The sequence below is a fragment of the Oryctolagus cuniculus genome, chromosome 19, assembly GCF_051225735.1.
Source record: "Oryctolagus cuniculus isolate XC-2025 breed Fujian yellow rabbit chromosome 19, ASM5122573v1, whole genome shotgun sequence".
In the NCBI taxonomy this organism is placed as follows: Eukaryota; Metazoa; Chordata; class Mammalia; order Lagomorpha; family Leporidae; genus Oryctolagus; species Oryctolagus cuniculus.
This window is the reverse complement of record NC_142885.1, coordinates 14,074,435-14,097,500: the sequence shown is the minus strand read 5'-3', so window position 1 is coordinate 14,097,500 and position 23,066 is coordinate 14,074,435. Positions and strand designations below refer to the sequence as shown.

Sequence of the window (23,066 nt, the reverse complement as noted above, 5' to 3'; positions counted from 1 at the left end):
GCCAACCTTCTCCCATCCCCACCCCCACCCTCAGCCCCACCTTGGTACTAAAGAAAGCCAGCTAATGAATGATTCCACTTGTGGTTAGCTAGCTAATGGAGATGACAGGCTTCAAATAACCTTAAAGCATGCAGCCCAATGCTTGTCTGTCTGATCAGGGCCCTTCTGCTGGCACCTGACACGTTCAATACCATAATGGCATTCACATGCATTCTTTTTGAATGCTGTCATATAGCAAGACCTTTCTTCTCTTCGTTTGCTAGGGGGATGCCTGGCAAAGCTATTAAGTCTGTGATGGAAATGACAGTTAACTGCGGGCCTGTCAGTCCCACTTTGGAAGTCAGCACATCCTTATACCCATTAGGAGCGCATCACGGGAACTATAGAGAGAACCTGCTGGAATATACGTGCGGTTGTTCCGCCGCCTGCAAACCGCGCCCATGAGCTTCGCCTGGAATTCTACCTTGCCTCTCATTAAGAATTTTGTTGGTTGATTTATTTTTTTTGGTAGATACTTTATTTTTAATTTCGGATTGAGAATCAGCGAGCACCTCTGGAAGACAGCCTGGCTCGCCTCAGTTGGTAGGTTGGTAGTTCTCCGTGGCGTCTTGTAGGATGTCAGTGTTTCGTGGATTCAGAAGACTCCTGTTCCTTGGGTTTCTAAGAGAAGTTGTATCTTGGAATCCAGACTCTTAATTGGCCTCCTAATTTCCAAGGCATACTCCAGAAGACAGATGTAATTGTTTTTATTATGATTTTGGGTTTAAGTCCCAAATTCTGGTGTAATCTCTCACGCTGGTACACTGTGCCGGAGTGTGGAGCCTCAATAGCCCCTCTCACTTGGAGTCTAAGAGCCTGCGTTAGAGAGAAGCCAACGTGGCCCACCCACCCCCGGGCTCCCTCAGATAAAAAAAGAAGACCAGAGGGTCAAAGAGAGGCAGCCAAGAGACTGGGAGCAACCGCTGGCCTGCTCAGCTCTGCTTGTAACCTGCCAGGAGCTGCACCCTCACCAGCACAATCCCTCTGTCCTTGAAGACTCCGTCTTGCCCTTGGTCCATAGCAGCACTTCCCATTTGGAGATCAAGGAAGAATGTTCTAGAACCTAAACCATCAGACGTTGGCTTTTTATTTATTTATTTATTTATTTTGACAGACAGAGTGGACTGTGAGAGAGAGAGACAGAGAGAAAGGTCTTCCTTTTGCCGCTGGTTCACCCTCCAATGGCCGCCGCAGCTGGTGTGATGCGGCCGGCGCACCACACTGATCCGATGGCAGGAGCCAGGAGCCAGGTACTTCTCCTGGTCTCCCATGGGGTGCAGGGCCCAAGCACTTGGGCATCCTCCACTGCACTCCCGGGCCACAGCAGAGAGCTGGCCTGCAAGAGGGGCAACCGGGACAGAATCGGGCACCCCGACCAGGACTAGAACCCGGTGTGCCGGCGCCGCTAGGTGGAGGATTAGCCTAGTGAGCCGCGGCGCCGGCAGACATTGGCTTTTGGAGTCTTCATCTTAACTTGCTTGTGAAGGCTCGTGCTTCCACTCCTGACTGGCAACCGAGAAGTGAAGTCTCCCAGATGATTTCCAGGAAATGCTTTTCAAACACAGCACCATCCCGGTAGCTCTCAAAACGTCACTAAGAGAAGGAGTCCACAACTATACACTACTCTTTCTCTAGATTGCCATTTTCTGACACGGTTCCTGGAACACTCCTCTCATAAGATATTAATAGATATCCTAGGATAAAGGATTTTGTTTGGGAATTATTGGGTGAAATCCAATAAAGCAAATTTACTTGGAGGGGTTGGAGATGGAGAAGAGGTGGACATAGTCTGTTGTGTTTACAAAGCAAGTTTGACTATGGAACACTTATTAACACTTCATAGGTCCCTTGGCCTGCGGCTGGGGACATGTCACTCCACATCCTGGGAGTGAGCCCCACCGGCTGAGCACCAGAGAGTTGGTTAGCCTTTCCTGCATTCTGCTTGGGAATGGCACCAGGAGCTCTGTAGGGAGACGCTCTGACAGCTCTATGAGTCTTGTTGCTGGTAGTCTGGCATGAATGAACAGGAGAAAGTTATTTATTAAATTATATATTATCTTTATGTAAATGCTGGGGAGAAATAACACTCTTCTGAACTTCTTCCGAACACTTGTGACTCTTTATCTTGTGGCCCCTATGAATCTTGTGGCTGGTTAGGTTCCCCTCTTGTCTGTGGTTCCTGGATGCTAGCTTTGTGGCCCACGTATTACAAATAAATGGTTAATGATGGGTATTTAGCCTAATGGTCAAGAGACCTGTATTTCCCATATCCAGGTACCTAGGTTTGATTCCCAACACTAGTTCCAGACTCCAACTTCCTCCCAAAGTAGACGCTGGGAGACAGCAGGTGATGGCCCAAGTAATTAGGCCTCTACCACCAATGTGGGAGACCTGAATTGGGTCCCTGGCCTCTGGCTGTCGTCCTGGCCATTTCAGACATTTGGGGAGTGAACAGCCCAGCACCAGAAATGCAATCCAGGTCTTCCATGTGGGTGTCAGGAACCTAATTACTTTCTGTCACCACTGCCTCCCAATATCTCCATTAGCAAGAAGCTGGATTCAGGAGTCAGAGCCAGGAGTCGAACCAGATTCACACAGATATCTTAACCACTAGGCCAAACACCCACCCTCTCCCCATTAACTTTTAAAGTTACCTTAAATCATTTTGGGTTCAAGGCGGGAAACATGTAAATGATTCACAATAGCATCTAGTACCAGTCTTAGCCACCTGATGAATTGGCACTGGCTTGTCTGAAATGTTGGCATTTGGAGTTGTGAGCAAGGTTGATATACAGTTGAGATAGAGCTGTGGTGAGGTCTATTGCCTAATACCATACCATATTTTTGGCTCTGGTGATTCTCAAGGATGGTAGTCCTGGTTTATCTGTTTCCTTTTTTTTTATTTTAAGTTTTGTTTATTTATTGGAAGTCAGAGTTACGCAGAGATAAAGAGAGGCAGAGAAAGAGAGAGAGATCTTCCATCCGCTGGTTCACTCCCCAATTGGCCGCAATGGCCGGAGCTGTGCTGATCCTAAACCAGGAGCCAAGAGCTTCTTCTGGGTCTCCCACGCAGGTGCAGGGGCCCAAGGAGTTGGGCCATCTTCCACTGCTTTCCCAGGCCACAGCAGAGAGCTGGATCAGAAGTGGAGCAGCTGGGACTTGAACTGGCACCCATATGGGATGCCGGCACTGCAGGTGGTGGCTTTATCCACTATGCCACAGCGCCGGCACCTACCTGGTTCTATAATCGTTGGAGCCATGAAAACAATTTACTAAGCCAATTTTTTTTTCTTTTTTTCCCCCTTACTACATGGCAAGTTCTTCAGACATCTTTGTCTATATATGTTTTTGTCCTCGGTCATTTCCTGTTGTGGACTAAAAGTAATTTATAGAAGATATCATAGAAAGTTAGACCTAAAAAGGACTGAAGATCACCTATTCTAGGGAGGGCAAATAGGTTTCAGTTGTCACAGTACCTATAGTCTGTTGTGGCCGCCTGAGAATTCAGGACCAAGACGGTATGAAAGTCTGAATCCATTAGTGCTGTGTACCGCGAGCATGGATGAAGGCGGGGGGGATGTTTGCACAGTGTACATTTTCTTTATTTTTTTCTCTAAGATTGATTTATTTATTAGAAAGTCAGAGTGACAGCGAGAAATCTTCCAGGACGTGAACTTGCACTCCGACATGGGATGCCAGCATTGAAAGTGGCAGCTTCAGCTGCCATGCACGACACCAGCCCCTCACATTATACACCGTCTATCCCCTTTCGACAGGTGAAGTTACCCAAGGCAGAGATGGCACTAGAAATTGGCTTTATTCTGGGTCCAGGACTCCTGTTACTGAAGAAATTCTTTTTCTTTCAGCTTTAAAATTAAGTTGATAAACTAGAGCACCAAAAAGTTAAACTACTCCTGTATTTCCATTGAGTTCATTAGAAAATACAAAACAGAACCCATAATTTATCCTCTTCTTCATCTTTTTCCTAATTTCTGGTTCTTAAGAAATGAGGCCTGTTCCATACTCAGGCCTACACAGATTGTTGTTGTCTACATTTAACCATATTATCATGACCCCATTTTTTTAAACTTTTATTTAATGAATATAAATTTCCAAAGTACAGCTTATAGATTACAATGGCTTTTTCCCCCCCATAACTTCTCTCCCACCCACAACCCTCCCCCTCCCGCTCCCTCCATTCACATCAAGATTCATTTTCAATTATCTTTATATACAGAAGATCCATTTAGCATATATTAAGTAAAGCTTTCAACAGTTTGCACCCACACAGAAACACAAAGTGAAAAATACTGTTTGAGTACTAGTTATAGCATTAAATCACAATGCACAGCACCTTAAGGACAGAGATCCTACATGAGGAGTAAGTGCACAGTGACTCCTGTTGTTGACTTAACAAATTAACATAAACTTGTTTATGGCATCAGTAATCACCCCAGGCTCTTGTCATGAGTTGCCAAGGCTATGGAGGCCTTTTGAGTTTGCTGACTCTGATCATATTTAGACAAGGTCATAGTGGAAAGTGGAAAGTGGAAGTTCTCTCCTCCCTTCAGAGAAAGGTACCTCCTTCTTTGATGACCTGTTCTTTCCACTGGGATCTCACTCACAGAGATATTTCATTTAGGTTTTGTTTTTTGTTTTTTGTTTTTTGTTTTTGCCAGAGTGTCTTGGCTTTCCATGCCAGAAATACTCTCATGAGCTTTTCAGCTGGATCTGAATGCCTTAAGGGCTGATTCTGAGGCCAGAGTGCTGTTTAGGACATTTGCCATTCTGAGTCTGCTGTGGATCCCACTTCCCATGTTGGATCGTTCTCTCCCTTTTTTATTCTATCAGTTAGTATTAGCAGACACTAGTCTTGTTTATGTGATCCCTTTGACTCTTAGTCCTATCATTATGATCAATTGTGAACAGAAATTGATCACTTGGACTAGTGAGATGGCATTGGTACATGCCACCTTGATGGGATTGAATTGGAATCCCCTGGCACATTTCTAACTCTACCATTTGGGGCAAGTCAGCTTGAGCATGTCCCAAACTGTACATCTCCTCCCTTTATTATTCTCACTCTTATATTTAACAGGGATCACTTTTCAGTTAAGTTTCAACACTTAAGAATAACTGTGTATTAATTACAGAGTCATGAACCCATTTTTAAAAATCTGTTTTATTGAGACATAGGTCCATTTCCTCCTGGATAATTCCTGGGTGAAGAATGTTGCTAGCCAGCACCAAATCAACAGGTCTAAGACTCCTAAGTTATCTTTTCTTTCTAAAAAATTATGGAGAAACATTTCTGGAAAATCGAGTTAAGCAACTTTGCCATCTCAAATGTGCAATGCTGAGAAATGTCACTTTGGCAAATATTAATTCTTCCAAGTAATAATTCAGGTGGAATTGAGATGAACAGTTCATGTCAGAAGGTTTTATTTTTCCTAGAAAATGATGGAATTCTTCTCCCCAAGCAATTAAGTTGCTAATGGTTCATCAGAAATGAGGTTAGCAGTCTTGTTGACATATTTACCTGCAGCGTTGGAGACTTGAGTTGGAAGCCTACCTGCCCAGCGATACGACAGAGTAGGTACAATTAATAAATCTGTTTTTCAAGCTTTTCTTCCAGTGGTTTGTGGACTGCTCTCTCCTGACCCGAGTCAAGCTATTTAATGCGAGGGAATCCATCTTGCAGGGCTCCTTCCATCCTGACCAGGATATTGAGTTCATAGTTCCTCTGATTGAACGCCTCATTTGTCACTTTCTTGAGGAGAGGATCTTGGACCCATTTAGTCGGAAGATTGGCTGGAGTGGGAACTAAGGGAGAAGCGGCCCACTACGCCACCATTTGTTTGCTCTTCAGACATGAGTCACCGTCAGCCAGGAAGAAGCATGAACAGACGTGAGGGTGACCAGCTTGCTCTGGAAGAATGACAAAGCAGGACAGGCTCTGAGATGTCCTCGGGATCAGAACACAGGCTTCCGAGAAACCAGCTGTTCCAGTAGCTTGGGCATCTTCCACGCGATGCCTTTGAAGCCAGCCAGCACTGGCCTGGTTGGAGCCATGCTTCTCTAAAAAGCGTTGGCCCTCAAAACGGATAGCCACCTTCTAGCAGCCAATAGCCTGGTGCCAAGTAGAGTGAGTAGGCTTGGTAGTTTCTGCTCTTAAAGCCCCTGTAGCAGTAGCGTTCCAGGCCTGGCTTCCTACTGACCTTCAGCTATGCAGATGTGCCCTGGGTAGCCGCTTGTCTGCTGAATAGGAATAGAGCCCCCCATGTCATTGACATTCCAGGAGGCGGCTTCCTGCCTGTCACCCGCCCCCTCACCAGGTACCACTTTCTTATTAGTTCTTCAGGAAGAAGGCAGGTCAAAGGGGTCAGAAAGAGGGCCTCTCTAATAGGAGGGGGGGACACAGACTTACTTGCTGGCAGGAATTCTCGCCTATGGAATGATGGTTCTGAATGAACCCTCGGGACCCAAGCCCTCCCTGTGCAGGTGCTCGGGCCAGTAGGAATATAGCTGTGTGGCTTTTGTTTGTGGACCTTTTCCTATGGAGCCAAGCACGCCAGACTCCCTGCAGAATTGCTCGGGTGTGCAGGGAGAGTCAGGTTAGTTTTTTAATTGAAAAATAAATTTCTTCTGGAGAAAATGGGAACACGACAAACCTTCCAGGCAAATGGGAGAGCAGATAAGTATTCCAGTATCTAAGCCCAGAACAGCAGGTTTCATCATGTGGTTGATAGATCACTACAGGATCTGCAGACAAATGTCAGGGAATCCAGGAATCCCCCCCTACCCCCGCAAAGTGCACATAAAGTTGTGTTTGCTTGTGTAGTTGTATGGTTGCCTCCGAAGAAGGGCCACAGCTTTCATAGGGCTTTCAGGTAGAATGTGTAACAACAGCAGCGGAAGGTTGTGAGTCACTGGGCTGGCAGAGACTCGCTCTCGGTGGCCTGGTGGGGAGGTCATCTTTGAGACTGTACCCTGTCTGTTACGCACCAAGAGCTTCTGCTCACCACCCACGCCCAGGCTTCGCAGAGATAGCCCCAGGGTCCCCCGGGGGCCGTGTGAGGCTTGAGAGACTTCACGGTCACTTTTCTCCCCTCGTCATTCACTGTTTTCCTGATGTGGTGTGGTTGACTTACTTACGCTGAGCTCTTACGTTTTATATTGTTCATACAGTGAGCATGCGTATATTAGAAACTTCTCCGTTCTGACTGTTCACTGCGTGTGAAAAGGTGAGGTCCAAATTGAGTGACCTGTGTTTGTGGGTTTTTTTTTTTTTTTTTTTTGGTTTTATTAACCAAGCATCATTCAGAATTGTAGAACTTGTGTTAACCACTTTAAAAAAAAAGATATTAAGGAGCCTTTTCAAGGTCAGACATCTACTTGGTAGTAGAAGCAATGAGTTAGTTTATTGTTTGCTGTTATCAAAGAAAGGAACTTACAGAATGAATGGGATTTTATGGAGCTCGGGGGTTTTCTTTCACCTCACCATGAGAAGGCAACACAGCGTGGTGGTGTGAAAACCTCACCCAAGGCCTTCTTCCTGGTCCTTTCTTCCATCATCTTCCTCCTGCCCCTCCTCCTTCCTCATCAAACTGACTGTACAAAGCACCCTTGTGTTTCATGCCAAGCCATGCCGAGTGGAGAGGCCCTCTAAGAGCTGACGTCCTCAGACGTGTGTGGCTATGCGTAGAAGGGGCATGGACGCGTCCAGAGCTCTTGCTCTCAATTGTCTGGTGTTCCCACCTCACAGAGACACAGGAGGCCAGGGGAGGGGAAGGGAAAGCACCAAGGGGTACTTCCGCTCTGGGGAGCCTGGGGCTTGGCACTTCTCAGAAGTCCAGGTACAGAAGCATCCGTCCATGGAGCCGAAAACTGCCGAGTGTGGTAGAATGGTGGGTTTTGTTACAAACTTGCTGATAGTTTCCTTCTTCATCATTCTTAGCTGCTTTTAGAAAACATGTCTACTTTTGACTTAGGCCTTCAATAGGGCCAGAGATGTTTCCACAGAGGGTCACTTTCTTGCGAATAAGAACTCCTTTCACTGTTGTTCATATTGTCCCACCAAGTTGCTGCCTTAAAAAAAAAAGTGTTGTATATATAACCTAGATTATGTCCCTATAAAGTGAGTTTGTAACGACTCCCTCGTGAGCTTAGCAGAAGTATGTCTAGACAATTTTTTCTGGCTCTGCCTGCCCAACTTCTTTGGGTTAAAAATAGGGAAGGATTTGTTTTAATACAGTGTAGCACTGTATCTTTAACCTTTTGTCCAAATGCATATTGCCTGTTTAAGTTTTATTTAGAGAAAGTGTGTAACGTATAAACCAGCTCTCTGCGAGCCTGCGACTGCCCCTGGCTGGCCTTCCTGCTGCCCATGGATTAGCCAAGTCTCCAGAAGTGTTTCACAGGGGGCTTAGACGGAGGGAAGCACTTAATTATTATCCACATTTTTCCCTTTAGTTAAGTCTTATGGTAAGATATCCCAGAGATTATATTTTTAGCAACCACTTTAAAGAGACTGGGGAGATTAATTTAAAATTGATAGTCGCATGGCAGCACCACAGCTTAACAAGCCCTAGGTCTGCCTGTGGAGCTGGCTGCTCTCAGGGGACCCCAGTTCAATTCTCTTTGCTGCCAGTTGAAATCAGAAATCACAACCGCAGTGATTAGCAGTGAATTCCCTGGTCTCCCTGCCCCAGGCAGAGGGAGAGGGGCCTGTTTTCTCAGTAGCCAGTGGTTAACCCTTTCGAGGGAGGGGTGGGAGACAGAGGAAGCTGATCCCTGGGTGTGAAGTGGGCCTAGCAACCTGTGTCCCAGCAGAGACTGCCCAGATGTGGGAGCCACTGCCCTGGGACCAGAGACAGTTACAGTGAGTGACAGAAGAAAAGGCTGTTTTGGCACCAGAAGCCTGCATCCCATCTTGAACTGCCAATTCCAGCTTCTACTTCCAATCCAGCTTCCGGTTAACGCAGCAGGTGATGACCTGGATGGAGCTGCAGGCTCCTGGCTTCAGCCTGGCCCAAACCCTGACTGCTCTGGGCATTTGAAGAGTGAATCAGCAAATGAAAAGATGTCTCTATGTCTGTCTTTCAAATAAATTAAAAGGCTGGAGGGAAACTTAGGCCCAACCAAAACTGCCCCCTCGTCCCTGGGACCCTTGACATCAGCACTCACAGGAGCCACCAGGCTTGCCTGGCCTCCACCTGCCTTAGTCATGCCGGGGGTGTGGGGGGTCTTCCCTTGAGGAAGCAGAGAGAGAAGGCTGCTTTCCACCCCTCTCCCAGCTCTCTGCTTTTAAAAATGGCCTCTGGCTACCAAGTGGTCGATTATGGATAGTATTGTAGAGCAGCAGTAAGCAGCGCTAATGAGCTGCAGGATATCAGAAACAAAAAAAGAGAAATATTTTCCCTGCGGGCCAAACAAAATTAATTTTAAAAATTAATGTAAACCACTAATGCTGCAAGTGCCTCCATTAAATTATGGGACTGTGACATGTACAATGCTATATTTTTGCCATTGAATTTGTTATCTAAGAGGTGTTCATTGTTTGTTACGGTGTGAAAAGCTGTTTTCCTCCAGATAAGCTTGTTCATTAGTAAACTGGATGCCTGCCACCTCCCCTGTTTCTCGTGCTGAAGTAATGCCCCATAGCATAAATGCAGGCAGCCGCTCCGCATTTAATATCAGGAATGTAAATCAAAAGTGTCCAGTCTGGGTTTAAATGGCTTCGGTCTTTCCCAGGGTGAAATCTGGGGGAAAAATTCTTCTCTGTGCGGTTCTGACACCACTGCTTTGCCAGACAGGCCCTGAATGAAACCAGGCTGATAATTATTAAACAAAGTATCTTGTTTCCCACTGAGGTCTCTGGCTCGCTCTGTCATTAGACTGGATTTATTTCTAGGGTTTCATTCACGCTGTGACAGCTTGGGATTTATAAGTTCTGTGTTTTAATTTCAGGCAGAAATGAAACTGGTCAAATGTAATTTGGGAAGGGGAACAGCCCTTGATAAAATGGCTGTGCATCTGAATGTCTGAATACGGAGACAGAATAATGAAGGTGGTCTGGGTGGCAGGCTGAGCCTTGAGCCAGAGCAGGCCGAGCGGCAGTGCAGGCCACACTCAGTGTGGGCCACAGCACTCCCACAAACAGTGGGTCCCCTGCTCCAAGGCTGGAGTCTTGTGACCTGTCAGGGCAAGGCCAGAGCCAAAAGCATGGACCATGATGGTGGTTGAAAGTGTTGGTCTTTCTTTGGCTCTGTTGTCATTTCCAACAATGGCCACAGCGCAGAGGGTAACCCTGGCCCTGGGCCAACGCCGGGAGCTGGGAAGGTTCTCACTTGCCTCCACACTCTGCTTCTCATAGTGTTGATGAAGCACAGGGTCTGGTTGTTTCTATTTGTTTATTTGTTTTTTTTTCCCAAAAGGAAGTAAAAATTACTGACTCCTCTGATACTCTTTCTGGCTTCTTTTTACTCACTTAGCAAACATCTAATTCAGCACTATTTCAAATCTGAGGGGTGCATCAGTAACCGGGTGGGAGCTGAGAGTAAACCTGATTAGCAGTAAGCTCATTTCCATAGAAACAGGCTAATTAAGCTGCTGGATGAGAAAGCAATGGAGAGCCCTGGCCAGTCAGCTTTTGGGGCTCCTGCAGGGGGACAATCTGACCTCACCCTGATGTAGAAACAGCTGCACAGAGGATGCCCCAGCTGTCTGGGGAGGGGAGTTTGGGGGCCAACAGGGCTTTCTCAGGGCCTGGAAATGTTTCCTTGTGCACTGACAGCACGGGGCCATACAGAGCAGCGCCTAGGAGGGTAAGAAGAGCCACAGTCCCTCTTCCTCCACACGCCCTCTCTCACTAATGAGGAAACTGGGGTTCTCATGAATGATTTTCTACCGAAGGAGGCACACGGGAACTGACTCACTCCCCGAGAGAGGCTCAGCAGGCGTGATGGCATAGGCCTTCTTCTGGATGGTCCTTCCAAACCCAGCTGTGAGAGCAGGAGCCGAACTGCCAGCAGTGAGGTGCCCCAGGTCCCGGTGGCCTCAGACGGCCCCAGTTTGTGCCTGCTGTAGTTGTCAACAGCGGACAGCTTTCCTCTTCAGAGTGGTCTGCTTGGGATTCTTTGTGAATGGCCACCCTAGCATTCACCCGCAATCTAGCTGGCTTCAAGGCAAATAAGCAAGCATAATGGGCCCAGTGAGTCAGAATCTCTTGTCTGAAAGCCGAACAAAACCAGTGAAATACAGTTTTAAAACACACAGATAATGCCACACAGTTTACGTGTGTGTGTGTGGGTAGCCAAAGTGTAAATAACATATCACAATGATGACAGTATCTGTGCTGTGCAGAGATGCCTAAAATATCGATTTCTTAGGCTGGATGGTGATACTGTATGTTTCCCTTACACATATTTCTAGATTATCCTTTCCTTTTTTTTTTTTTTTTCGGAGGTCCAAAAATATCTCCATTTAAAAAGAAACAAACAAGCTTTCAGGATAATTATGATCAGGCTAACGGAGAATGATTTCAGTAAAGTGTGAGAGAGTCTGTGTGTGTATGTGTGGTGAATGGGGGATTTTATTTAGGGTTGGGCATCTCCAGAATTGTCAGTAGGACAGGCGTTTGGCACAACAGTGAAGATGCAGCTTGGGACACACACGTCCCATATCAGAGTATCTGGCTTTGACTCCAGGCTCCACAGTTCCAGCTTCCAGCTAACAGCACCCTGGGAGGCAGCAGGGGTGGCTTAAGGGGCTGGAGCCCTGCCACCCACATAGGAGACCTCGATTGAGTTTCTGGCTCCTGACTTCAGCCTGGCCCAGCCCCAGCCCTCATAGGCATTTAAGAAGTGAACAAGGGGCCTGCACCGTGGCACAGTGAGTTAATCCTCTGCCAGCAGTGCTGGCATCCCCTGTGGGCATTAGTTCGAGTCCCAGCTGCTCCACTTCCTAACCAGCTCTCTGCTAAGGTCTGGGGAAGCAGTAGAAGATGGCCCAAGTCCTTGGGCCCCTGCACCACGTGGGAGACCTAGAAGAAGCTCTTAGCTCCTGGCTTCAGATCAGCTCAGCTCCATCCATTGTGGCCATTTAGGGAGTGAACCAGTGGATGAAAGACCTTTCTCTCTGTCTCTTCCTCTCACTGTCTGTAACTCTGCTTCTCAAACAAATAAATAAAATCTTTAACAACAACAACAAAAAAAAAAACAGGAAACAAATGGATGGGAAGTCTCTTTATCTCTGTCTCCCTCGCTTGCACCCTTGCTCGCTCTTTGTGTGTATGTTTCACTCTCTTGCTGTCTCTCTTTGCCTTCCAAATAATTTTTTTTTTAAGATTTATTTATTTATTTGAAAGGTAGAATTACAGAGAGGGAGAAGAAGAGAGAGAGAGAGATCTTCCATCTGCTGGTTCACCCCCCAGACGGCCACAATGGCCAGGGCTGTGCAGGCCAATGCCAGGAGCCAGGAATTTCTTCTGGGTCTCCCATGTGGGTACAGGGGCCCAGCAACTTGGGCCATCTTCTGCTGCTTTCTCGGGCACATTACCAGGAGACTGGATCAGAAGTGGAGCAGCCAGGACTCAAACCGGCAGTGCCCATATGAGATATCAGCAACTGCATAACACAGCTTAACCCGCTGCACCACAGCGCCAGCCCCCAAATAATTTTTTTAAAAAGAATCACAGGACCAGAGGTGTGGCATAGAGGGTAAAGCAATGGAAGACAGCCCAAGTACTGGGGGCCCTGCATCCATATGGGAGACCCAGAAGCAGCTCCTAGCTCCTGGCTTCAGATCAGCCCAGCTTGGGCCATTGTGGCCATTTGGGGAATGAACCAGTGGATGGAAGATCTCTCTATCTCTCTCTCTAACTCTGCCTTTCAAATAAATAAATAAATAAATAAATAAATCTATCTATCATCTATCTATCTATCTTTAAAGAAAAAAAGCACCGCTAGAAGTGGTGTGATTTGGAGTGTGAGTCAGGGAGCACTGTAGTAGACAGGGCGTCCAGCAGTGGCCTGGTGTAAACTTGGCACAGGATGCTTGCGTGGTGCTTCGCGTCGGCATTTCTGGGGAGTACTCAGCACTCGGGCATGTACCCTAAAATCTGTTGTGGGAACGCTAGCTTCGCGTTTGCATTCTGGCTGGACCTGCCACCAGTTCGGCGTGCAGGTCGACACTGGCTGATGCTGTCCTTGAGGTGACTTTCATAGTTCCGCTGCTTCCTTCTCACTGCAACAGCCAGAGTAACTCAGACCCTGGCTCTCCATCACTTGCAGTAAACAGAGGAAGGAGGCACAAAGTGGTACAGGCAGTCTTAGGAGAAGCCTTTGGGTGAGGGGCAGGCAACTGCTCCACTTTCTGCTGAGCCAGAGAGACCTGCAGTAGAAATCTAAGGGCATCCTACCGGAGTAAGTGAATCTTGAAGAAGCCTTATTTATGCCCGGGAAATTGTATTTGGGGGCTTGTAATTCACCATAACTGCATCTAGTCCCAACCTCAGTACTGTCCAGCTTCCAGAACCCTATGGTTTAGACAGAGAAAGGAGCCCTGTGCCCCTTTTGCCCATTATTTTTACATCTGTATGATTGACATATACTTTCTTAAAAAAAAAAGATTTATTTATTCATTATTTGAAAGTCAGAGTTACAAAGAGAGAGAAAGATCTTCCATCTGCTGGTTCACTCCCCAAATGATTGCAATGGCCAGAGCTAGGCCAGGCCAAAGCCAGGAGCTTCATCTGGTTTCTGCTGCATGGTTGGCAGGGGCCCAAGCACTTGGGCCATCTTCCACTGCTTCCCCAGGCACGTTAGCTGGGAGCTGGATTGGAAGTGGAACAGCCAAGACACAAACTGGTGCCCCTAGGGGATGCCAGCACTGCAAACAGCAGCTTAACCTGATGTACCACAATGCTGGCCCCTGAATGAATACTTCCAAGCATATTTTTGGAATCGCCATTTGAGTAGATGGAATTCTAATTCCAGTCAAACCGACCAGCTCATGAAACTGACCAGTGGATAAGATGGCCCCAGAACAGAAGGGGACCTTCTGTGTGGGAAGGAGGTTTTCAGGAGGAAATAAGAAAACAGGTGATGTCACAAAGACCTAGAGTTTTGATGGAGTGCACACCGTACTCCATCCTCTGTGGCATTTGCCAGCACTGCATCACCTGGACAGGTGGTCCTTGGCCGGTTGCGACAGCTCTAAGTATGTTACTTTGGGACACTTGGTACAGTGACTTGCTAACAGCAAGTGATCTCTACAAACCTCTTGACAGTAACAACAGCTAGCTTTTATTGGGCATATACAGTGTACCACGTCCTTCGGCACAGTACATTATATGGCCTTCCGCCTTTATCCTCTCAGTCACTTGAGGATTAGGATGGGCCAAATGAGACCGCCATGTTTGTAGATCAAAGCCAGTCAAGTGTCAGCAACATTGCATGGTTCACTCTAATAATCTTATTGTATTAAAAAACAGTCGAGAATCAGCATTTCTGGGTGGCCTGACCCAATAGCCTTATTGTATTCATTTTGCAATTGGAGAAATTCAGGCACTGAGACTTTCTCAAAGTCAGCCCAAGTAGCAGGTGGCAGAGCTGGGTGTGAACCTCACACTGACCTGCCGCACCACGCTGCCTCCTCCTCAGACCGAGTGGAAGAGAGGGACACATTTTCATGGCCTGGGTGCTCTTCTCCCCCGGTGCCAACTTTGAGATCACAGAGGGATGGTCTGATAGATCAAATGTTTCCCAGAGTCTTGGGTTACACTTGCAATGTTCTGTTTAAAAGGAATGCTACGTTGTCAGCACACCAGAACTCTAGAAGATGGAAAAATCTCTCTTTAGGATCTCTGCTCCTCTCTCCAGCAAAGAAAGAAATCGGTGTGGTGCCAGCAGAGGTGTTCACAGCAGGGCCTGGCCATTAAATGAAAGACTTCCATGCTGAGCCAATCAAGAGAGACCTGGACAGAAATCAGACTCTTTCCTGCCCTGGAAACCCATGCCTTGAATCTGTAATTCATCTGTTAAATCAAGTGTGCAGCCAGCGGTTTAGCACAGAGGGGGACGACTGGGAAGAGAAGGGAGAGGGGCCGGAGCTGCAGCACTTGAATTTCTAGCATCAGAGACAAGTTAGGGAAAAGAAGCAGGGCTGTGATAGCTTCTTGGACCTTATGTTTCCAGCAAAGAGAAAGCAGCAGGAAAGATTTTTGAAAACTGATGAGCTGGTGGAAGGCGTCAGCACAATGGCAGAAGAGGCAGGGCCCCCAGGGGCTGAATAAAACACAGTTCCGCTCTTGCCTTTCAACAAGACTGAATAAAGTTTAGGATTTTTTTTTATGGGACTTGTAGCCATTTTTAAACTTTCATTTTTCATAATGTCACAGATAATCTTTTCATCTATTATCCGCTGGCTCTTTTCTGAGAGGCATTTGCATCAAATAGTGCAGCACAGACCATGACTGTCTCTAGTGGGGAAAGCAGCTGGAAATGAAAGGTTATTCACTCCCTGTGCTTTTGCCGGCTTTGTTCTTGATTCTCACACATTTTTGTACATCTGAATTCGGGTATTTCTGGAGTTTTTTCTTTGAGAAACCCTTCCATTCGGAGATCTAAGCATATTCAGACTCCAATCTATACATCAGGGGTTACAAAGCTCATGTTCCCTGAAAGTGAAGCATCCACTTTGAAACATCGTTGGACGCCCCACGGCCTCCAAAATCCCTTCAGAGCATTTCCTATAGAGGCAGCAGCTGTAAAAAAAAAAAAAAAAAAAAAAAAAAAAAAAAAAAAAAAAAAAGGCGGCCACTCGCACAGTGGGAGCCTTTCCCTGGCGCTGGCATCCCGGGGTAATGGAGCAGTGGCCTTGCAAGCCTGCACTGCTAGAGCTGGGCGAGGCGTGCCTTCCATGGGCACGGAGAAACCGGGCTATGGCGTGGCTCTTCCCTTCTCTACTCCTCCTATGTCGGGAGTAAATGAGGGCTGCCCCAGGGGCAGGAGTAAGGGGCTATGAAAAGGGGCAGCCTGGGCTAACAGGGAGATAAATCAAAAGCCACCAACTCTTGTATGTGCAAAACCCCATGGGAAAATATTGACCTAGAAAGTCAGGGTATCAGGTTGGACTGATGGGTTCTGTTGAGCTTCTATTCTTGTTTTAGTTCTTTTTTTTTTTTTTTTAAGATTTATTTATTTATTTGAAGGGCAGAGAAAGAGAGAGAGACAAAAAGAGAGAAATTGATCTTCCATCTGTTGGTTTGCTCCCCAAATGGCAGCAACAGGTAGGGCTGTGCCAGGAGCCAAGAGCTTCATCTGAGTCTCCCACATGGGTGCAGGGGCTCAAAGACTTGGGCCATCTTCTGCTGCTTTCCCAGGTGCATTAGCAAAGAGCTGGATTGGAAGTGGAGCAGCTGGGACTCAACCGGTGCCCATGTGGGATGCTGGCATTGCAGGTGGTGGCCTAACCTGATACACCACACCACCAGTCCTTCATTTCAGTTCTTAACTCATCACCCCCAACACAGGGGGACTCTGGGAGGGAGCAGGGTTACTCTTGGGTCTACCTGAAGCATTATCTCCCTGGCTTCCCCCTTTGTAGCTTCCTGCTTGAAATCCCTCACCATTTCCCCAGCTAACCCTCCCCCAAAGCAGTGACAGCACTCTGCAGAGGACGGGCCAGTGACACCGTGCACCAGACTTTGTCTCTGGCTGCTGTCAGGTGAGCAAGGACCTCACTCTTGTGGGATCAGAGGCTTGCTTTGCATGTGGGTAAATGTCCATGTATATGTAGATAATCCCCCAAACAAGGGAGCGCCAGGTCCCAAGAAGTACTGACAGCCACTTCGAACTCAAGGCCAGTCACGTGCAGCTTTTGATGACTGGCCGAGCACTCCACCAGGATCTGCGGGGAGGGGACGTGGCTCTCATCTATTAGACGAGAAGCCGCAGCGACAGAGATGGAAGTGATTTGCCAAGTTCACAGGGCTGGTGACTAAAGTGGGCCTTGGAACTTAGATCTTTCTGACGCTCAACTCCTTGTTCTCCCCATCCGCTGCCTTTCTAGTGATTGTCAGAAGCTCTTTGGGGCCTACTGCTCCTTTATTTTAGGGGCCTCAGAGGGACATGGCGGTAGTTGAGGCTGCCATCAGGATATGACTTGAAGAGGACAGCATTGGTGGACTAGGAAGGTAATTTCCTTTCCCCCAAGCTGGTCTCTGTGGACCCTAAAGCCAGTCATCGTAATTTTTATATTTTTATGACCAAAAAGAAACTTCTGTTAAACCATAAATGCACTGAAAAAAAATAACCCTGGTGCCTAAATACATGAAAGCATTCTCTCCCTGGGCATGGAAATCTCCCAGCGATGTGGCAGGAATATAGAAACAGTTTCTGAGTTGTCAACAGAACGTAACAGATTTCCCAGTTGTAACAGACATGCATGCGGTTGTGAATGTAAAACTCTCCCAGTAAGCGAACTAGCCACCTTCTCAGACTGCAGCTTTGCTGGGAGAACTGAATTTCATGGTATAGATATTTGTAACACTCATACTAAGTAGCATGCTTGCTCAGTTATTTTCATTTAACGTGGTACAGAATTACAGGGAGTCATAGTTAATATTTCACCATCCAGATGTACAAATTTACCTAGATTGGCAATGTGGGGCAGCAAAAGAGCGCCAAACTCAGAGGTGCTCCCTCTGGCCTGTCTCTAACTGTGTGCTTTGGGAAAAGGTTCAGGAAAAGAGGGAACACCTGTCCTGGGAAGAGTTCCAGGCAAACGGGAGAGAGGAAGTGGGTTCCTGAGTATGACCCTGTACCAGGATTCTTTGGACATGGTATGGCACACCCACTTGGTGGCTGCCCATTTCCAAGCTTTTCGTCCATCCAACATGCTGCTCACCACCTTTGCTAAGGGAAGGGGAAAAGAAAATTCTGGGACCTACACCAGCCTACTCCTTGACGGGACACTTTGGTTCCTGGCAACAGCTTCACCCACTGTCTCCTGGAGATGCCCCATGTCTGTGTCTGCGCTCCCCCAACCTGCAGGCTATCCTTAATGCACACCCATGTCAAGGCTATCTGTAGGACCTCCCACTGCTCCCATTCTGGCTGCCAGATGACCCACCATTCCTCAGTGTGGCTGGCACTGCTGTTGGCAAAGCTGGCAAACCTTCCAGCCACCAAACATGCAGAAATAAGATCTAGGCTTCCCAGGAGGTTCAAGGATCACCTCATAGGTAATCTGTACAAATAGTAGCAATACAGTATTTTTATGGTTGTACAGATAATACATGCTCATTGTGAAAATTTAGAAAATTCATCATGCATGAAGAAAAAATACTCCTATTTGCCACTGGCATGCATTTTACATGTCTGTATAGATGACACACCAAAGAAAGGCAGTCTCCTTTTTCTCTATAAAGTTTCTGTCATGAACAGTGCAATGCTGACTGTAGAGACTTGAGATCTGGCACTCAACCGCCTGGGCTTAAATATAGGTTTGGCCCTTGCTGGCTGTGTGACTGTGGACACGTTAGTGGACTTGTTTATCATTCCATTTTCTCATGTGTACAATGGGATCATAATGGAACCTACCTCATAGGTCTCATGGAAGCATCAACTCCAAGAAAGCACTTAGAGCAACATCTCCTGGCACGGAGCAGGCACTCAACGATCTACACTTCATAATCTTCCTGTTTCAAAAACCATGTTTTATTAAATGGGGCTGTAATGTTTAAAAAATCAAGGAGCTATACACACACTACCATTAGTCATATAAAGACTAGGGCTGAGAATTCTATGCTCTGTTCTCCCCTTCTCCATCCTCAGTCCCATACACAGAGAGAGAGAGAAAGAGCCAGACAGACAGACAGACAGACTAGGCCCCAGAAGACCCACATTTCAGTGATGCTTAAGGCCATCCGCATCAAGGCCAATTCCTGGCTGGTTGATTATGGAATCTGAGGCCATTCAGTGCACATCTCTTAATGAGATTATGAGATATCATAACTCTTGTACATTTTCAAGAATGGCTAACTTTTTTCCCCAAAAGTGCAAAGTTCATTAAGTCCCTACAACACCCAGGAAACCAAGTGAGGGACTGTTCTTCCCACTGAGTGGGTGGGAAGCCTGAGTCCTTTTGGTGGAATTGGGCTGCAGATTCATTGCCTGGATCAAGGTGAGCACTCCAGTTCAGGAACTCGCTCGCCTCCAGCTGCTGTGATACAGTAACAAGCATTTGAACGGCTCCCAGTGCCAGATGATTCTATAGAGAGACAGTAGAAGGCTTCCATCCAGCGGCCAGGAGGGCCAGCTCAGCATTCTGGAACATCATAGAATTCAGAACATTCTTCTGCCCACGGCAAAATACTGTGGGCCACAGAGCCTGGCCCAGATAGCCCTGGATTCCGTGCCCACTGGTGTTGAGATGACAGGAGGCCAGGGTCAGGCCACAGTGATACTCAAAAGTAGAGGGGGCCGGCGCTGCGGCTCACTAGGCTAATCCTCCACCTAGCGGCGCCGGCACACCGGGTTCTAGTCCCGGTCAGGGCGCCGGATTCTGTCCCGGTTGCCCCTCTTCCACGCCAGCTCTCTGCTGTGGCCCGGGAGTACAGTGGAGGATGGCCCAGGTCCTTGGGCCCTGCACCCACATGGGAGACCAGGAGGAAACGCCTGGCTCCTGGCTTCAGATCAGCGCGGTGCACCGGCCGCAGTGGCCATTGGGGGGTGAACCAACAGAAAAAGAAAGACCTTTCTCTCTGTCTCTCTCTCTCACTGTCCACTCTGCCTGTCAAAAATAAATAAATAATAAAAAAAAAAGTAGAGGGGAAAGTGAATCCTATGCCCCAATTCTTTTTTTTTTTTTTTTTTTTTTTTTTTTTGACAGGCAGAGTGGACAGTGAGAGAGAGAAGACAGAGAAAAAGGTCTTCCTTTTTGCCATTGGTTCACCCTCCAATGGCCGCCGCGGCCGGCGCACCGCGCTGATCCAATGGCAGGAGCCAGGTGCTTCTCCTGGTCTCCCATGGGGTGCAGGGCCCAAGCATGTGGGCCATCCTCCACTGTACTCCCGGGCCACAGCAGAGAGCTGGCCTGGAAGAGGGGCAACCGGGACAGAATCTGGCGCCCCGACCGGGACTAGAACCTGGTGTGCTGGCGCCGCAAGGTGGAGGATTAGCCTAGTGAGCTGCGGCGCCAGCCCTATGCCCCAGTTCTACTCAGCTCCTTTCAGGCTCCTCCCTGTGGCCCAGGGGAAGAGAGCAAAGGCACGTTTTGCAGCACAAGGCTGACTTACCCACTTTGACCCTAGACCCCCTTGCTGTGTCCCCCTCATGTAACCATGAGAAACAGTTCTTTCGAGCAGTGGCTCTCAAAGGCGGGTGAACACCAGATTCACCTGGAGGGGACTGTTCACACACTGGTGGCCCCTAGAGTTTTCCTACTCAGCAGGTCTTGGGTTGGATCAAGAATTCGCATTTCTACCAAGTTCCTGAAGGATGCTGGTCCAGAGACCCAGTTAACCAGTGACTTGGTGGCGCGGGTTAGCAGGCCCAGTTCCCTGCTCAGGGAAGTGGCAGGAGGACTGATGCTGGGCTCTGCACCTTCAGACTCAGATACGAGGTAACTAGGACACGAGCCCTGCTTGAGTATGATGCCAGGACCAGAGAGAGCCCCAGCAACTCTCAGGCCCTGGGCCCAGGGGGAGCCTCTTTTAATGGTTTCCTTCCGTGTCTGTGGGTTGAGGCTGCAAAGGCCAGAACACAGACTGGGCAGGAGTGTGTTGACTTCATTGGGGGTAATTGTTGCATTACCAAAACGGGGTGGACAAGAAGCGTCATTACCACCAGCTGCTTTGTAGGCAGGGTGTGCAAAGCTGGTGTCGAAGCAACCTCTTCTAATCACTTGCTGCTATTTGCATAAGAGTCATCCTCAGGCAGCCCCTCTTGGAATCCCCCTTCTTCCGTGCACCTCAAGATGCTGTGGGAAACCCAGGAATTAGAGTTTGCGTGCCCACGCTGTCACTCCCTCCAGTTCAAGGAGCTTTGTGAACTCTTGCAAGCCTTCGGCTCCTCCCCTATACGGTGTTGACAATGCTCACTGATTCACTGCGTGGACCTCACCGGTTGCATTACACTCCATGGTCGGCAGCTCTCAGGGCGCGCCGCTGCGTTTTCCTGTGCAAGTCCCTGAGGTCCGTGCAGCCTCTGGGGCGCCCGGGGCCTTTTCAGAAAGAGTAGGAGTGAGACCCGGGCTTTCTGCCCACTCTACCCTTACAGCCCCCTGCATCCTTTCAGCTTCATCTCCTCCTCTGTAGCATGAACTTGAAGTCAACACTGCATGCAGATGAGGCTGTAAATGGCCGGCACCCGTTGTCAAAAACGCAAGGCTCAACGAGATAACGTGACCTCTAAAAACCCAAACAGCAAAGAGCTTTTCTTGCAAAGCACTCAGCCTGGATGGGTGGGGCAGTTCTGTGGTTCCTGCACCGACAGCCTGCCCTTCACACGGCACCTCGCCACGCGGCGGCGGGTTGCTCCGGGCTGCCGCACCTGCTGCCGCCGCCGGGCGGGCCTGGATGGCAGAGCCGATCAGAAACAGCGCGCGCTCTGCCGGCGCGCTCCGCCGCCGCCGCCGCGCGCGCCGCAGCCAATCCGCTGGTGCACTGCGGGTGACCTCCCCTGGGCCCGGGAATAAATTGTCAAGTTTCCCCTCCGCGGGTGTCTTCGCTAGCCGGCGGGTTGCAGTCTTCTGGGCTAATTAGCAAGACGGTCATGAGGAGCGAGGCGGGCCGGGGCGCTCCGCAGGCCGGGGCGGGGCGGGGGCGGAGGCGGGCGGCGCGCTGCTCCGGGGCCCGGGCTTCGGCGAGTCGCTGCTAGACCGCTGGCGTCTGGTGGCCGTCCGGGAGCTCTCCCGGAGCCCGCTGCAGGACGCGTCGCAGCCCCGGTGCCTGGCCGCCGGCAGCGTCCGGAGCCGGAGAGCGGCGGGCCCGGCAAGTTTCCCGGGGCGCCGCGACCACGGCGAGCCGGGCGCGCCTGCCGTTGCCTGCGGACCCACCTCGGAAGCCCGACGCGGAGAGGCCGAGCGAGGCTGGATAGCCCCTGCCGGGGCACCACGCAGCTGCCGGCCTCAAACCCTCATCTAGGGTCTCGCGCGGCTGAGATGCAGCAGAAGTCGACCCTGCTCCTTGTCGTGGACCTACCCCTCAAGACTTAATAGGGTGCACCTTTCCTGGAGACTTTGAACTTCATCTGGAGATCCAGACTCCGCGCGCGTCGGATGGTTTTGGTTTTGCGTCGTCTCCAGCTCGGCTTTGGCTTTGGGATTTTCTAGCTGCCTGGATACGCCATTCCTTTGTGGGTCAGTCTCCCGCGGATCTCAGCGTCCATAACCGACCCGGGGCACATCAGCCTTGGAAAGTCCGAGCCTGGAGCAGCCCGGGGTGGAGAAGAGGACCTGACTCCGCACCACGTAAGGGCTTTCCACCTTTCCTCCGACGGAGAGAAACATACTTTCATGGCAGAATTTTCTTTAAGCACATTGTCTGATAGGATTGGCAATTACTAACCAGGAAAATGAGTAGCAATTAGGAGTTCAGTAATAAATGGAAGTCTATTGTCCTAATTGAGTGGAATTACTGACGGGTAATGGCAACACTGAATTCTTCAGTTTAATTAAGAGTTTATATAATTATAGTGCACTTTTGATTTCTTGGGGGAGCCATGGGGTAGGAATTAAATAACCAGTGTGATGGTTAAGAAACCCATTTAATGGAGAAGTAACCAGTGGGTTGCAGTAAATGTGGGTGCCTTGCTCAAGTCAGGCAAACTTGGATGACCCCTGATAAAGGGATATGCTTGTTCTAGCCAAGCAAGACTTTCTGTCGGCTTCTGATCTCTGTCTGCTATTATTGGGTAATGGCTGAAACTGGCACACGGAAATCAGGCTGTTGGAAGACGGCGCAGCTCAGCACTCCCCAGCAATGATAAACTCCCTGTTTGTGCTTTCCGTAACCGTGTTCT

At 48.7% G+C, this 23,066-nt stretch overlaps 1 protein-coding gene across 8 annotated transcripts in view; it reads left to right on the top strand.

Annotated features, from left to right (window-relative positions):
• Positions 1–23,066, top strand: part of AUTS2 (activator of transcription and developmental regulator AUTS2) — a 1,250,408-nt gene that overhangs the window by 1,022,617 nt on the left and 204,725 nt on the right. Inside the window, exon 1 of one of the 8 annotated variants that reach the window (XM_089320647.1) lies at positions 21,578–22,515. The exons of the other annotated variants lie outside the window; for them this stretch is intronic. The gene's annotated coding sequence lies outside the window, so the exon portion shown is untranslated. Of the gene's footprint in view, positions 1–21,577; positions 22,516–23,066 lie in introns of those variants that run through there. 8 annotated transcript variants of the gene reach the window in all.